Consider the following 5745-nt stretch of genomic DNA (forward strand, 5'->3'; position numbering starts at 1 on the left):
TGGCTGCGCCGCGCGGGGGCTGGGCCGGCCCCCCTGCGCCCCGGGCCCGCCCCCGAAGTGACAGCCCCGGGCGCGCGCGGCGGGGGCGGCGGGGGCGGCGGGGCCGGGCGGGTCCCCAGGTCTCCGCGGGCCCGGGCTCCCGCGCCTGCCCCTGACGGATCCCTCCGCAGCCCCGAGACGCTCCAAGACACCGCGGCCCCAAGCTGCAGGCCGGAAGCCGAGAGCCGAGCGGTGGCGTCCCCAGGCCTGCGGCGACTCGGTCTCTGAGTCAGACCTGAGGCGAGGGTGAGAGGAAGTGTAGTTTCCCGCCAACCCTTCGGAAAAGCCACCCGGGGCCGGTGGGGGCAGGGCAGCGGCGCGGGGGTGCCGGCCGGGGTGCGCCTCCGCTACGCCTCCTGGGGTCCGGGAATTGGGGGGGATGCCCGTGGGGGGCCCACCCTGGCTCGCGGTGAGGCCAGCACCCTCGCCCGGGGAACCCAGCCCTTCCTGCCCGCAGCGTCCTGGCTGGAATGACCGTGCCTGTGCCGGGCGCAGCAGGGTGGGTCGCATAGGCGGCAGGGCCCCCAGAAGGAGGTCCCCTCCGAACCTCACGCTGTCCTCCCCTGTGTGACTTCCAACACGTTGCTTAATTTCTCTGGGTCTAGTTACATCATCCGTACAACGGGGCCGATGACAACACTTCCTCCGAGGTCCCTGATGGCCGTAGGTGGACTGAGGCAGGGGCCCGGCGGAGCCACAGAGAGGGCCTCTCAGGGTTGCCCAGTTAGTACAGCAACAGCGGATCACACTGATGCCCCACAAGGGTTCCCTTTTAGTGTCCACAAAATGAATCCATTTTAGAAAAAGTCTATCTAGGGGCTCCTGCGTCAGGGTGGGGGTCTGTCTGTTAAGAGACCACCCTGTGATTTCAGCTCAAGGCTCTGATCTCGGGGTCATGAGATGGAGCCCGAGCTGGGCTCGTCGCGGAGCGTGGAGCCTGCGTGGGACTCTTCCTCTCTCTGCCCCTGCACCGCGCTTGTACGTGCGTGTGCTCGCTCTCTCTCAAAATACAGGGGAAAAGAGAAGGAAAGGAAAGAAGTCTACAGAAGTCAGCGCGTGTGTGTTCAAATCCTGACGGCAGTTGGGTTTGGGTAAGGAAGAGACGACCAAAGCATGATCAGGGGCCGCTTCGGGGCGGCAGGGAGCCTGAGGCCTGCGCAGCCACGGAGGAGAGGAGACGTGGGCTGACCTCTTCCTGTGGGGGCTGGGGAGGGCCGGTGCTGGGGCTCATGGATGCATCCATATTTGCTCGGTTATTTGTGAAATGCTCTGCCTTCAGAGGGTTGGCTGCTGCCCACTCGTGCCAGCCCCCCTCCCCCGGCTTTGTCCTTGCCTCCATGCACACATCCACACCTGGACGCTGGGGCGAGGTCTGGCCACTCCTGGAGTATCGGCCTCCATTCCCGGCCCCACCGTGTGAGAGGAAAAACCACCAACAGCGTTCCCAGGAGTTCTGTCTGAGGATGAGGGACTGGCGGGAGGACCTCCCTGTCTGCTTGGAAAAGGCCGGCGAGCTGCTCTGCAGACCTGGCCTCGGGGAGGAGCACGCTGGGAGCAGCATTTCCCAGTGGAGCTGACTAGAGATCACTTTGGTAGGTAGTGAGGTCCCCGTCACGGGAAGTGTGTGAACGGAGCGGGTTGACCTTCCGGAGCTGATGGTGGGAAAGCATGTCACACGTCAGGAGCAGCACTGGACTCACTGTTCCCAGACTTCACTTTGGATTTTATTCCTTGAGACGTATCTACATGAACAATTCACACATTTTACTAAAACAGAACGTTTCTTTCTAAAGAAGTAAATGCGCGTCTTTATGCTAAAGAGGCTAGCTTCGACCAGATAAAGGACAAGAGTTCACTTCTAGCCAAGCACTACCACCTGGGAGCTCTGAGCCTGGGACCTGCTCCTTCCTTGTTTGCCAAAGGCCTGGTGTCAGACAGCATCAGGGACAGGCTGTCGCCGAGGGACAGGAGACTGTCCACCAGCAATCGGGATGAGGAAGGAGGAGAGGGGCCGCTCCCCTGCGACTCACTGCTGGTCCGGGCTCTTTGGGTCCTGTCTCCATCCATCGTCCTGGCGACGCGGCCCGCGTCCACCCCCCAGAAACGCCAGCCCCCAGCGAGCCTGGGCTCAGGGCCCTTCCCTGTCAGCACTGCCAGGCTGAGCCTCTCACCGGACAGGCTCTGCCCCGGGAATCCTCCCGAGGCACTCACCCACGGGCACGATTTGAAAGGTAAATCAGGAGCAAACATTTCAGACATATTAATGCAAACTGCAGCCGTCGGTTCTCCGAAGCTAACGAGTGCGTAGGCACCTCGAGAGGCCCGGGGAGCACCGGTGTGCCTGAGACCCACCCCGTGCAGCCTGCCCCTAGGGACGGGGTGGTGCCTCAGGTTGGGTGCCGGCCCAGACTCCAGGCCCCTGGAGCCGTGGGAGCGGGCTGCGGCCTGCTGTCCACCAGCCACCCTACCTTAGAGAGGGAGGGAGGAGGTTGGCGAGAGGTCACCCGCGGAGCCCAGCAGGCTTTGAGAACCAGAGCAGCCTGATAAAATGCCCTGGAACATTCTGAACTCAATAACGTCTATCCCGGCGGGGTTTTGTCTGGAGCGGAAGTAATTAAAAGGAAAAGAAAGAAAGAACCCAAGTTCCACCGGCTCCCCTGTGGTCCTCCAGGGGGATGCCTGGCCCTGCATCAGGATGCTTCCAGGGACTCTGAACAAGCTAGGTTCATGTTCATGGTCAATCATTCTCCTTGGCTACCATCTCTGGAGGCACCCCAAACCCCAAAGCACTGAAACGTGCAGGCTTCTGCTGTCACTGCCCTCCCCCTGGACGTTCGCTGGCTCTCCGCTCAACTCACGTCTGGGCCAGACGTCTCCTCCCAAGCTCAGAAGCGAAGACAGAAAGAAACTCTCTCCGGGTCTTGGGACAGGTTCATGGCCAAACTGCAGGTGTCCTGGTCCTTCCCCAGCGGACAGAGACACCGCATTCTTCGCAGAGGCCACCAGCAGACTGGTCACTGCTCAGAGACCAGTCACAGAGACGAGGGTGTGGGTGGAGGACCACACAGCCCCGAGCTCTGAGGGCCGCATCAGAGGACACAGGGGACACTCTCAGTTCCAGGAGATGCAGGCCCCACAGAGTGGGGGGAACCCCTCTGTGCCGGCAGCCCCATAGCCCGGCGTGCCAGAGCGGTGGGGAGACAGCGGCCAGGCCCCCGCTGCCCGCAGAGCCCTGCCCTTGTCCAGACCCGGGGCGGCTGCCAGCACTTCCCTAGAAGGATCATTTGACCTTCGTAAGAATCCCCTTTAGGCACTCGCTTCTGTAAAGAGACAGCTGTGTTTGCCGGCCAGAGGGCATCCGCACTGCCCGGGCCTGGCCCCCGGCTGGGAGGGGTGGGGTCAGAGGGTGCACTGGCAGGGCCCTTCCTTCCAGAACGACCTCGAGCTAGGGGAATTGTTGGCAGCTTCACAAGTGTGCGCAGGCCCCCCCCGACGAGCCCCGAGAGGGTCGGGCCTTCCAGCTTGCTCTCCCGGGGACCCACGGAAACCCCGTCACTCGTGAATCCTGTCCTTGCCTTGACTGGCAAGGTCGTTTGCATCGAAGGTGCTTCTGTGGCGACGTTTAAGGCAAACGTGCACAGAGCCAACAATTACGCGTAGGCCTGCTCCGGCCTTCCTTCACGGTTTGCTGCCGGGAACCACCGCCGACGGCGCGGGCGGGAGCTCTTCCCGACACTCTCTGCCCTCCGCGTCTTCGTCCCCTCAAGCCGCGGCTGCTCCCCAGGACGTTGACCGAACAGGAGCGAAAGACCCCAGGAAGGGAAGGGCACAGGGACCTGCATGCCCACCGTGAAGCTGGGGGCCTGTCCCCATGCCTGTGGAGACCCCCGTGCCCTACTGGCCCTGGCCCGGCTCGTCCAATGTCCCCGACCTGTGTCTCCCACTGGCCTGGGGCTGGAGCTCGCACTGCTTGCCTGGTATCCGGCCCCTTGCCCTGCCCTCCTGCCCGCTCTGGTCGCCCTCCCCACGCCAGTCGGCCCCGCCGGCCCCGCAGACATGCCGCGGGTCGTCCCACGCCCGTGCTTACACACCACTGTGTCCTTCCTGAAAATTCCTTCTTTGCCCATTGTGGACGTCTCCAGCCCACCTCCTCCAGGAAGTCTCTCCCCGCCCTGGAAGCCGGCTCTCGGAGCCCTGTAGGTCTTTGTCTGTGGGCCTAGGCCTCGCCCTGGTGTTTCCCAGGCGGCACACCTTCCAGCAATCGGGCCACGCAGCGTCTGACCCCCCAGGCTGTGAGCGAGGCACCCGGGGTGAGAAAGAGGGGACACACCTTCCTGAGACATGATCGCAAGGGGCTGCCTCAGTTTCTCCCAGCCCTGGGAGACTTCCTGGACGTCCACAGCCTGGCGCCAGCCCCGGGTCCCTTCTGTTTGCTCCCAGAACTGCTTCTGGCCAGGTGGTTCTGTTCACTGGGTCACCCGGACACGGGTCTGGCTGAACCAGAGCAGTGAGTGGCCCTTGGGTCACCTTCCTCCCCATCCATGACCCCAACCTTTGTCCTGGACTACACGGCTCCCTCCCACAGGGGAGCTGCTGTGGGGGGGAGCCCTGCTCTCCCACCGTGAACCCCGCTCTGGGGTAGCTGGGGAGGGCAAGTCGGCAGGTGCGGGCGGCAGAGGCAGGCTGACCTCAGGCAGCTGACCGCACGCCGCTGTCCCTGGGAACCAGTGGCCCCTGTGGAGGAAGGGCAGAGGGCTGCAGTCCCACGGAGGAGGGGCCGTGCTCTGCAGGGAGACAGGACCGTGGCGTCGGGAGCTGGCCAGGCGTGAGTCTGGGGGAGCAAGGGGCACAGGCAGAGAGAAGACCCCTCTAGCCCAGAGCAATCCTCCACCCTCGTGGGACGGGCTGACTTGGGACTTGGCCCGAGAGGCCATGTGTCCCTGGAGAGCCATGCAGGGGGGCAGAGGGTTGGGTGACTCTCTCCCAGCAGCGCGGTTGTGATCAGAGAACAGCTGGCGGATGCCCCCAGAAGGACCCCTGGGGGATGGGAGAGAGTCCTGCCCCAGCGTCCCAGGTGCCCCTGGACCCATCAGCCGGTGTCTTCTTGCCCCACGCCGGGGCAGGCTGAACCAGGGGGCTGGGTGGGTTCGGGTGGGTCCTTGGGGAAGGTGAGCGACAACCCCCGAGACCCCGTAGTGGTGAGGAGATCTTCCGAGAGTCCCCGAGAGTTGAGAGTCGGTGGCCGCCGAGCCCTTTCCCCAGCCCAGGGTACACACACCCAGGGTCCTCTCTGGCTCGCGGAGAGGACTGGATGTTCTCTTAAACCCCAGGAACACAGAGACCCCGAGGGGATTTGAAGATCTGGCTTCATTTCCGGATCCCAGATGGCCTGTCCGTCACAGGAAAGGGGTGGCTCGAGGCTCTGCAGGGCCTGCAGGGCGCCGGCCTCCCTCCTCCCTCGCCGCTCCCCTGGGGGCTCCTCCTCCCTCCCGGCCTCCCCAAGGGCGAGCCTGCAGGGCCCCTGTCCGCAGTCACACAAGCCACCTCCCCCAGAGATGCTTCCCACAAACCCTGCCTCAGGCTCCCCGCTGAGCCCGCCGAGGTCACCTCCAAACCTGGGCCCCACATCCTCTGGTGCAGCCCCCGCCATGCTCCCCGCTGGGAGCACGGACCCCTGCCCTCTGAGGCCCGACAGGCCCTACGCCG

Source organism: Mustela lutreola, chromosome 9, assembly GCF_030435805.1.
Source record: "Mustela lutreola isolate mMusLut2 chromosome 9, mMusLut2.pri, whole genome shotgun sequence".
Lineage (NCBI taxonomy): Eukaryota > Metazoa > Chordata > Mammalia > Carnivora > Mustelidae > Mustela > Mustela lutreola.